The 11,843-nt window shown below is 37.2% G+C and overlaps 1 protein-coding gene across 5 annotated transcripts in view; it reads left to right on the top strand.

Moving 5' to 3' along the window:
* Positions 1-11,843, top strand: part of grm8a (glutamate receptor, metabotropic 8a) — a 269,940-nt gene that overhangs the window by 214,588 nt on the left and 43,509 nt on the right. The gene's annotated exons all lie outside the window — the stretch shown is intronic.

Here is an 11,843-nt window from a genome sequence, read left to right as displayed (position 1 = left end):
TATTTAAAAAGAGAGAAACGTAAGAGAAAAATCTATGAGACTCAAACCTGTTTGTTGTTCTTCTCTACTTGTAAGTATTTTTGTGGTTGTGACGACTTTTTTCATTCTTGTCTCACCGTTGTCTGATGGATCGCCCGTGCATAATGAGATGAGTGTGTTTCCTCCTGCTGTCTTGGCTCACTGGGTCGTAGCCTTGGGTCGTGAACCTGTACAATGCCATGGTTGAAGCATGCCAGTTTTTATACAACAAATGGAGATTTATTTATAATAAAGGAATGTTTTGCAAATGTGTAGACGTGGTGCCGGTGCCTTTTAAAAACACCTGTTTACATGAGCATATCAAAGATGGCAGTTTGTTTTTCTTTTACTAATACGTCTTTCAAAACCAAACTTTTAAGAATGAGGCTCACCTACAAATGCAATAAAGGTATAATATAGATAACAAAACAGGTTGGTAACTCTTACCTAATATAAAGGTCTAAAGCAGTGTTTCTCAACATTGAGTTTGCGACCCAATGTGGTGTCGCCTGGAAATCAAATGAGTTCCTGAAATCTAAGTTGCCTAAAGTCTAGTTAGTGATAAAAAAAAATTGAAAATATTTTTTCAACTGATGTTATAATTTTTAAAATATGGTTAAAAACACCGCACACAATCTTAAACAACTGTATTCTTTCACTTTTATGAAAATACATTGAGTTCAAATAAAATGCAGCGTATAAAAATATCTGAGCTGGTGCATCTTGATTGACGTGACTGTACAAATGACAGCTACTAAAATGTCATTGGGGTCGCCAGAAATTTGTGTCGACAAAATGGCGGGGCCAGAAAAGGTTGGGAATGACTAGTCTAAAGGTTAGTGATTTTCTTTGCTGATGAACTTGTTCAAACAATATAAACATATCTGTCATTTGCTGTGACCACGACACTCCAGAAATATCAAAGCAAAGAGACAGAAGTAAGGTAAAACTGAGAGAGTAACACAAGATACACTGTGGTCTACAATTAGTATAATAGGAATCTCAACTAAATGCCCTTTCTTACCACGTAATTCAATATCATGTCAAAATGATTTCGTCCTGTCATAATCTTCTATTCAGAATACAATGAGAAAATGGAGAGAGAGATATCAGAGTCAAGAAAAAAAGAAAAACTGGACTGAGAAAATGGAGAGAGACATATCGGAGTCAAGAAAAAAAGAAAAACTGGACTGCTAATGTAGGTAGCATGAACATGACTTAAAATGGCTCAGGTCATCAATGTCTGAAACAAAAATGGCATATATCATTGGCCTGTTGTTAGCCTGTCTAGCCTGTGGCATGTTTGACTAGATGATAGTGTTTAGTGTCACATATGGAGTGATTAGTTGAGTGTTTAGGAATTGTGTTTTGATATTTAATTCAACTTCCTGCCTATTCTTTAATTTTCTAATAGATTTCTAACATGTTTGATGAAGTGACAACTGTCCAGGGATCTCAGGCCGCGTCCCGCGACACCTATTTGTCATCATGTGTTCAAACTCGTCTAAGGTCCATTCCCTGAATGCTCCTTGAAAGAAAGCAGATGGTGGCCCACTGGTCGTGACCCTGATGTTGCATTATGCAGCCGCTCCGTGTGCAAGGTCGGATCTGGTCTGATTAATTAGCTGTGAATCCGACTGACAAAAGTGACAGTGCGCAGCTGTGGATCACTGGTGATCAACCAAGCCTGACCCACTCTCATATCATTTTAATTTGTTTAATATGACTTGATTAAACTCAATAGCCCGCAAAGCAATTAAACAGTATAAAAATGAGTTTCGTTAAATTACCATGAAAGGATTCATAGACAGAACCTTTTAATGGAATTCCTGGATATATTTATTACCGTCAGACATACAGGTGCACTGGTACTTGGTACTGAGCAAATCAATAAAACCCTTATATCATATATCTAAATATCTAATAGGATGGAATAAATGACCCCCGGTCAACACCCACCATGCTGAGACGTCTGCCCTTTTCTTGTATTGACCTTATCTCTGAATTATTGACCCTCTGAAGGTGACCTGATTTCGCTGCGTTCCGATGGGGCCTTGTTAGTTAAAAGAGCAGCAAAAGACGAACGGCTTCAGTCAAAGCTGACTTTCGTTTTCACATCCGATGCGACGCCAAGACTAACTGCGTTAGTATTCCTGAAGAGTGAGAACTCAACTTCAAGTCCGTGGTTTGAGGAATCAGAACTCATTGTTATGTCCTGTGCTGTGTTTTCATGTTTTGACACTAATCATTAATTTTGTTTGCAAACTGGATACAGTGAGCAGCACATGACAGGATTTCCAACGGAGGCAATAATCCATGTTGTATCCAGTCCACTAATTTAATTACCAGTCTCAGGCTGCTGCTGCCACTGTAGCCAATGAAACAGAAAACAGTGAATAGTAGTGGGAGAAATACTCTCTTTCTGGAGAAGTATCACTCCACACAGGAAATCAAGATGTTGCAAGTAGGACTGAGGCTTTTATACAGAGCAAAGTAATGGAGGTAGCTTCTGTTGTTCCTTTTTGTAAACATTATCCACTATTAAACATCTGGACAACAGGCTGCAGTTGTTTGGTGATAGGTCCAGGGAAGTCTCATGTTATATTGTGGTCTCACTAACTAAGATAGATGGATATACTTTATTGATCCCAGAACTTTTTAGAGATTTTAGATTTTAAGTTTCTCACGCTCATTCTATGGATTTCAAATGGCAATAAACTCCAAGTCTTTGTTTAATCAGGTACTACTACTTCCTAACGGTACATTGAGAACCTCACTTAACAGTTCCACTGAAGGTAGAGGGTTCTGAATGGGCAAGACGTTCTTGTTAGCTGTCATATACCATGGGGAGTTCCCTTAGCAGATGATTTGGTCTTGAATGTGGTTGGTCTACTTCTGTGCGGTCTTCTAATCAATTTGACACCTTAATTCCATTATATATATCCATATATGTGCATATAATTAACTTTGCATTATTAGACCCCTATAAATGTTGGAACTGTCAGTAAAAATCAGAAATAGAGTTTTTAGTGTACACATACGCACAATATATACATACATTTACACATATACAGTATACATATTTGTATATATAAATTCTTAAATTATTTGTGTTATACATTCAAAGTCATAATTTGTTGTGGGTCTAATAGTTTGGTCCTCAATAGGCATCTTTTTTTGTGTGGTTGTTTCAATGCAACAGGTCTTGTTTGTTGCAGTTGCCATGGTTTCCAGGCCAGACGTCAGAGTCAGTCAAAGGGTCTTGACTGATTCTCACACCTCTCAGAAGTCTGTGAACCCCTGTTGAGAATCAGATTAACAGTTAAAGTAAAAGTTAGAAAAGGAAATAAAGGGAATAAGAAGAAAAATCAATAACAACAAAGAGTTTGAGTGATGTAATTTTCATGCTGGCAGCGTTAATCAGGGTTGATTTTCATGCTGGCAGCGTTAATCAGGGATGATTGGTGCGATCAATTTGTGACGCATGAACATGAAAGGTTGCACATTTACCTAATGTTACCTTATGCTACACTGTTCCTCCTTACAGACCTGAATTTAGACCTCTCACTCAAGGTAATGATGTTGTTTCTACGCAGTGTTTTAAATAACTAGTGTTGGGTTTCCATTTGGGAGATCAGAAGTTATTTTTTTTCTGCGTCTTTTATAAACTATATACTTTTGATTTAAGACAAATGAACTTTTGGCTGATTTGTTTTTTGAAACATTGCCTTGTTTTTGTCCTCGAGTATGTCAGCTGGGAGTTGCTGCAGCTTCCCCAAGCTTTGAAAAGCAAATTGATTTGAAAGACTGAATGAATAAATAACTAAGCAAGATTTGGTTTTCAAGAAGAAACAGAATGAAGGATTGCACATTAATAAGAAATTATTTTTCTAAACCTTTTGCTGGCCTGAGCGAATTTCTGAATTGCAGCCTGACATTAAACTACATTAGTGCAATCCCCTTACGTTTAGAAAATAATCATTTAGATTAAAATTTCAGGAGCTTATTATCGGGTTGAGTGTGTAAATTCTGTCTTTTGGCAAAGTGAATAAATCGTTAGTCAAATATTTGGATTAAATGATTAGGTTATTTACAGTATAATATTGAGATTGAATAAAGTTTTTTTGTCTATATCATAATAATAATTTTAAAAAAATTAAAAAATCTTCATATTCTGGATTTTCAGGATTTATTTCATCAACATTTAGGAAAAAAATATGTTTCTAAATAATTTCTCTTGGTTCATCTATGTAACAGTGACAGGCAGAACAATTCAATTTTCTTCCAATATGTGGCGGCTATAAAACATCATATATAGAGACTGAGTGAAGATGATGATGTAGAAGATGATCTGTGTTTTTGTCTTTCTTCAATTCCTGTGAGATTTGTTCAACTAAACAGATCCGGGTTTTACATTGTGAGTTAGTTAAAACGCTAAGATCATTATACTATATTTTATTAAAAATTAGTATTGTCTGTGATATGAGGTGGGATTTTTCACATGTGGTGATACTACAGCAATGCAGAACCTTTGTTTCTGGCAGCATTTTGAGTAATTTGAGATGTTTCTGACTCAAGGACTAAATATAATAGAAAAATATAAGCTGAACTTTGTTAAATAATGTTGGAGTCGTGGTCCAATGAAACCTGAGGGATCTGATTAAAAAAACACATTTACTCATTATGTACTAAATGGTTTGTGTTGAGTTGAGATAGTGCAGCCAATCTTTTTGTATTTGTAAAAGCATCCACAGCAGTATAGCTGTGTGTGTGTGTGTGTGAGAGAGAGAGTGTGTACTGCCATTTATTTGAGGATATGTTTACACATTTCTTTTTTAGTGTGTGGTTGACTGTGTGTGTGTGTGTGTGTGTGTGTGTGTGTGTGTGTGTGTGTGTGTGTGTGTGTGCGCCCTGGTGAGGAGACGGGACACCTGGGAGAGAAGGAAACGCTAGAAATGTCTCACTGTCTGTCAGTCAAGCAGTTCTCCACACTGTGGTGGTGGTGAGGAGGAGGAGGAGGAGGTGGAGGAGGAGGAGGGAGACAACGGAAAAACTGAAATTCTTCCATCCCCTTAATGAGGACGGCCTCCACCGGGGAGTTAAGTGCTTAAGTAACGCAACAGTGATTTGAGGAGGAAAAACAAAGAGAGGAGATCTGTGAGAAAGAGCCTGAGTTTATCATGTTTCCATGAAGGTTCCTCACAGGCAGCGTGAGGAACATCCCAGCCGAGGCTTTGGCGTAATTAGCTCTGTCAGATGGCCTGTGCCAGGGGACACTATTACCTTAAATAGACTCACCACTGCTACGGATCCTGGTTCCTACAGATGTTTGCGTGTCTGTTGAGGACACAGCTGGCTACGCCCGGTGTGGGCAGCTCTCCAGCATTGTGACTGTGATAACGGATGCAGAATTAAAACAGATAAATTAGGAGGTGTTTTTTTTTTTTTTTTTTTTTTTTTTTTTTTTTTGAAAAAAAACGCAATTGGAGCTTAGAATCTTGTACAAGCTTAAAGGGTGTTAGGAGTGGAAGAACAGAGTGTAACGTACGTAGTCGCCTCGATCTAGTGTGGCATTTACACAGCATCAAAACATGATTTTGCACTTTATATCCTTGAATTTAAGGTTTAAAAATATACTAATAAAATCATGTAGCTTGAATATTATTTATTAATACTGACCTCAGAAATATGTTGTCTGTAGTTACCTCAAAGATACTGTAAGTCGCAAGATTCTAAATCCAAGACCACACCAAGGATTGTCTACTCAGCGCTCCTCTTACGGTGCGCCCCCTACGGTTAAGTCAACCTGTTGCTTGTGTAGCGTGTTTTTGTGTTCATTAATTACTGTGATATGAAAATATATTCAGTGTCATACTGTGAAGGAAGTGGTATACATTTATATATTGGATTTGCATATATAAATACATACATGTATATATGTGTGTATACATATAGATGGATAGATGGATTTGCAGTTAAAAAACTGACACACATTTTCAGGTACAAAACACGTTTAACAATCTAATGTGTCAAGAAGTTTATGCACTTTGGAAAAGAACAGAGAGATAAAATGTGGCAGCTTTTCGGAGATGTAATTTGACCCTGTAATGTCCGCAGAAGTTTTCTTCTGAGGAGGAACACTGTGTAAAGGATAAAGTATATCAGAGGTAAATGGTCAATGTAAAAGAAAATGATGGATTTGTATTTCAAAGGGTGAAAACTCCACTTTGAACCATTTTAAAGTGCGGGGCTTCAGTCCCCACGGTGTCCAGACCATATTAACAGGAGCGGCGTAGGGTGACCTGGAGGAAGTGACCAACTAAAGACAGCTTGAATCTATAAAGTCCCAAAAAGACTGGTACAAGTTCGAGATAACTGAGTTTTATCTACAGAGAGTAATTGTCCAGGAAATGGAAATGTGAGACAAGGAAAGAGTTGCATGTGGTGTCTGAGTTTGAGCTGTGTGTGTGTGTGTGTGTGTGCATGACTCTGTTTTGTGTACGTGTAAAAGCATGAAGCAAAAACAAGATGATTTAGTGCTGCCAACTTTGAAGCATGACTCACAGAATGTGAATCATTTAATAATTTTGATTTTGGTTCAGCTGATTGCAACACAAAATTAAATGTCAAAAAAACATTTTTTTTCCAGGTGGATTTTGAAATCAGACAGCTGGCATTTTTAGATTTGCATCAATTGCCCCTGATTTTCAAACTCAGATGGTTCATGGTGTTTTACAGTGGTGGATAATGGATAATATGATAGTAACCAGTTGACACCAAACTAGTCTGCAGGTGTCGAATACTAGCACCTTTAGCAGCACCCGACATTACCATGGGTACCATTAATGGGTAGCCCAAATATACAATAGTTTTAGCATATCTCTGCTCTGGACAAAAGTTGTTTTGATTCACGTTTGCACACAAAGCAATACGTGTGGTTTGTTTACCATATGTACTGGTACTGTCGGAGCTAACGTTAGCACTGGTATCTCGCAGCAACGTGTCTTTCATTGAGGTGCGACCAGTATCTTGACTCGACCAAGCAAGTGTTCACCAAACCTTCCTGGTACCGACACATCTTAATGTGTCATCTGCTTCTGACTCGCAAACAAACTTAAGGTGAATTACTGCCACCTACTGGGCTTCATTGCTTGAGCTAGAAAATAAATGGAGCTGAGAAAGTACTTATTAAATGCAAAAAAATGTTCTGTTATTTTAAACTGAATTCCAAGTGCTTAAGTTCAAGTCCTTGAATTAACATTCTAAAATAAATTAGGATTTTTTCCCCTTCAGAAACCTTTAAAAGAAAACCTTTAAAACCAATTAATCAGTTATATTCTCTGTCCATGGTGTACTTTTAAAAACTGTGTAATAAAAAAAAGTTATGATTTGAAGTCGAGCAACATCTCTGACAAATCACCATGTCTTTGCGCAGTTGTAAATAAATTCTAGTTTTCAAGGTTTGATGTTGGAATATTACCAAAAACAAATTTAAAACCTAATCTTGTATTAGTGGAGCAGCAGACATCTTTGTAATGCAAGGTCCTTCTCCCCTGGCGTCGTAACCAGGCCGCACGTAGCTAGAAGGCAAAACAGCTCCAGCATTTGAAGGTCACATGTTGGCAACACTTTGAGGTGTGAGGTTGACAGGTCTGTGGCTAACACTTATAGAGGCAGCTGCCAAGTTGACTCACAGTTGTTAATTGCCTCTGTGCCCTGCATGATGTTGGCATCTGCTTAGTGCCTCGGTAGATACCTTGTGAAATAAAAAGAATCTTGTAAATCTTGTGGTGAGCAGCTGAGGGTTTTAAGTGCTGTGATACTGGTGCAGAGAACACAGAGCAGGAGGCAGAGAGGAAGCTGTGAGGAATATAAGATCAAGTCAAAGTTTACACAAGGGAGGGATTTCACACTACAAAGTAACATCATATTCTATAGCTTACGCTAAAACCGTACACATCTGTTATTCCGGTAACTCTCTCTGTTTATAGCAGTCATGCAGCTTAATGCTCCCTGAAAGAGAATAAAAATTAGGTGATGAAAGCAGAAGGAGAAAACTCCTATCAGTTCAGTGTTGCCTGAAAGAGCAGGAAAATGAGAATATGGGAGAGAAAGGAGGAGGAGAAAAAAGAACTGCTGCTTGTGTCATGGCTCACCACACTTACTTATCCAGTGATCAGAGCTTACTTTACTATTTATGTGCGTTAACATCTGCTATAACGTGTAGTCCTTACGAGTACAAGCAGGAAGATTAGGTGGCTCAAAGGAGTCGGTAGGAAGGAGTTCAGAGGAATGCTGTAGGAGAGAAGCTTCTGTAGATTATATTTCAAAGTTGCCGAATACTGCGAATGAAAAGTACATCACACTACACTGTCTTAGATCCTGTGGTAGTTTTGATGGCATATGCAGTGGAGAACAAAAATTCTACAAAAAAGCTTTGATATAAAAAACCCTAGGTTTTGTTACCTAAATACTGCATAAAACTACAGTGCAAGCAATTATTTATCCATGACCAGCTAAATAAAATAGTTTAATGAAAGATTTATTATTTACAGAAAAATAGAATGACATCTTTAGTTTAATGAAAAATGTATTATTTACAGAAAAATAGAATGACATTCTACCCCTGGTAGAGACCTTTGATTTACTGTCACATTAATGCAGCCTGAGCACAGTAATGTGGCGCAAACCTAGTTTATACCTCAGACATACTGTAAGTACACAGTACTCCATCTACATGTCGTACTGCATTAACAATGACCACCGAAACTTATGTTGGCACCGGAAATAAATTCTGAACACAGTAGTGCCACCTAGTGCCAACTGGATGTATGGATTAACAAAGTTTCCAAACATAGGGTGAGCAGGAGCGTATGTGGGCAGTGGGGTAGTTGATGAACCAACCGAAAAAGAAAAAAAAACTCTTGCTCTCACTTAAACCATGCCAAAATCACTTATGTTTGGAGAATGAAGACCAGGCCATACAGTAGAACCCAAAGAACACCATCCCCAAAATAAATGAGAAATGGAGTTTAAAATATTAGCATTTCGGTTGAACGTTAGCATTTTGCCTTCGCATCAGACTCAGTTTAGAAATGTCTAGAAACAGGAAGTTGACAGTTGAAAGTTTGAACAGAACAAATGACCAAGAATTAATTAGTGAAAAAAAGAAGTTTCCTGCCATTTGCTTGAATAATTGGAATAATTCTAGAAGTGCACAGACCATCATCGTGAGTATAATTGCCTTCTCAGTCCGTGCCTAACTGCGGAGAGCTTTAACAGTGAAAATGAAGGTGACACACACACACACTTTTGTCCTCCATTGTAGTCTGCTCTGCAAAAACACACAAGCTTCAGTGATATGTCACAGCCCTTTGTCCCAGAACAATGGGATTTTATATTTTGTAGTTGTTACTGCTGCTGACTGGAATGTTTCTGTATCAAGGTTTAAAAGAAAATCTTACTTTACAGTACATACAGTAACTGTTCCATACACAGATTTTATGTAAATCTAAAAATAAGAACCAAATATAATAATATTCCCTCATGTTCGTTCATGGAGAAATCTAGATTTCTCCAGCTGCCATGTCTCCCACTAGCATAGCGATTTTATTCTTTTGCGGTTAGCCTGTTAGCACATCTGATAAACAACTGCATTAATTAGACTATACAGACCTTATACATTATAAAATGGAATTTTTTTATACCCCTTTTTGAACATATTTTTTACAATGTACTCCTACCTCCACTATAATATACAGAAAATACCGTGCATACTGCAGTACAGTCATACTACAGTAAGGTTTTAGTAGGGAACCGATTCCTTCCATATGTTTAAAACTGAAAACGTCTCTGTTGCTTTTCTCCATCAACTATACACTGCGGCTTTTTTTCCTCTTTAAAAAAAAGTAGAAATCGTGTAGTCAAGACAAAAAAAATTGCTTTTCTAAATTTAAAAATGCAACTGATTAATTTTCAAGGCCTTTGGAAGAGTTCTTAGTTTCCATTTTAATGTGCTTCACTGAAGGATGGGGTGATTATTCAACATTATGATTATTATTATGCGACTAAACTCCTGGACATTGTTTGGTAGTGTGTCAACACTGAGCAGATTTCAAACTTGGCTGAGACGTTGCTGTTACTCAGACACAAACCCTTGCGACGTGATTCAGAAGAAAGGCTCGCGTTCGGTGCCAGAATCCACTCACTTAGCCAAGAAAATAAATAAATAAATAAAATAGATAATTAAAATCTGCATGCAGGTCGAAGGCAGTAGCAAATCTCTGAAAATACAATTCTCAGAGCTTATGAGTTGGAAAACAAATACACATGGACTCTAATGTGGCTGCTAGAGACAGAAATATGAGAAATCATCCATGATGGACGACATTATCAGAGAAGACAGTTGACCCAGTGATGTGAATATATCTTCAACAACATACACAAAAAAAAATATCTTGGATTACAGGGCAACAACTTACATTCTCCCAAATGTTCGATGAGTCATGGAGAACATTAATCTGTACACTGTCATATTCTATTTTTTGAAGCATGCATGTTCAACTGCAAGAAATGACACTTTGAAGGTTTCAATTTTCATATAAATTACTGTTAAATAAATTACCATCCAACTCTGAGACTAATAAAAAGCAGTTAGAGACTCTGAGACTATAGCAAAGTTGTTCATCAAGGGGAATGTAAGGCAAATCATTAAAATTTTATATTTTTAAATACATTCCGAAGCACTAATTTTTCCTTGCGTTCAGGAACCCCAGAGGGATTATATAACACCCTTTGTACAATTAATATCTAAAGTAAGGGAAACTATTAAGTCGTTTAAAAAATGTATTGTAAGTAAGAAAATACAGGGATGTTTGAGTCTGTCATACCACTTTTGGACTCAAAATATCATCATCATCAAGTGCAGTGCAACATAAATTGGTTCCAGACATTCAGGTACTTGTAACTGGGAGAAGAGAAAAATGGAGGCAAATGTTTTTTTTTTTAATAATGTTTTCATAATATGCCTCATACTCTGATTCTAATTGTTTGTTATTGTACCTGGTGTGTTAAAAAAATAGCTACTGTGGCAGTACGCAGTTCTTTGCAGAAGTGAAAATTTAATTAACTAATAATTAATTCATGTAATGATAGTAAAGGTACAGTGCAGTTTAAGGTTCATGTTGCATTGCATTTTTAATGACATTTTGAGTCCTTTAAGAACTAAAAGCATAGTCACTAACAAACTTCATCCATTGCTTTGGTATAGAAATGATAGTGTGTTTTGTTGGACATACTGTCTGTTTCTTCAATTAACAATATATTTTTACCATGAACAACAGTGTCGCCCAGGTCTATTTTTTTCCTCATATAAGCTCGTTAAAGGAAAATAGGCAAGAAGCACTTAAATTCATCATGTTTTTGTATATTTCCACTACTTTTTTCTGCAGTATTCTCTTCCCTGTTCAAACTCATAAACCTGGCACTTACTGATGCCATTTGTGCTTTGGTTGTGCACATAAGGGGGCACTTTGGCTTTGTGTGTGTGAGAGAGCAAACCTACGTGGGTGTCGGCGGTGTTCTCCTCTCTGACTTTACCTTTCGGTGTCTGGTCCACAATAGACAGAAAATACCGGAAATATTCATGCCATCAGTTGGCTTTTACCTTTAAATGTCCCGTACCATTATCGGAAAGAGGTGTTTGATTTTAAAAAATTGGATCCCCCTGAAGAATTGCCCATTGTGAAGCCACAATTTTATACATTCAAGCTCCTTTCTCTGCCCTTCCATGTCAAAGCTTTTCATCTAATGGCAGAAATGGCAGT

This window comes from Cynoglossus semilaevis, chromosome 8, assembly GCF_000523025.1.
Source record: "Cynoglossus semilaevis isolate Cse_v1.0 chromosome 8, Cse_v1.0, whole genome shotgun sequence".
Lineage (NCBI taxonomy): Eukaryota > Metazoa > Chordata > Actinopteri > Pleuronectiformes > Cynoglossidae > Cynoglossus > Cynoglossus semilaevis.
Note: the sequence above shows the minus strand (reverse complement) of the source record. Positions and strands in the feature narration are given on the sequence as shown.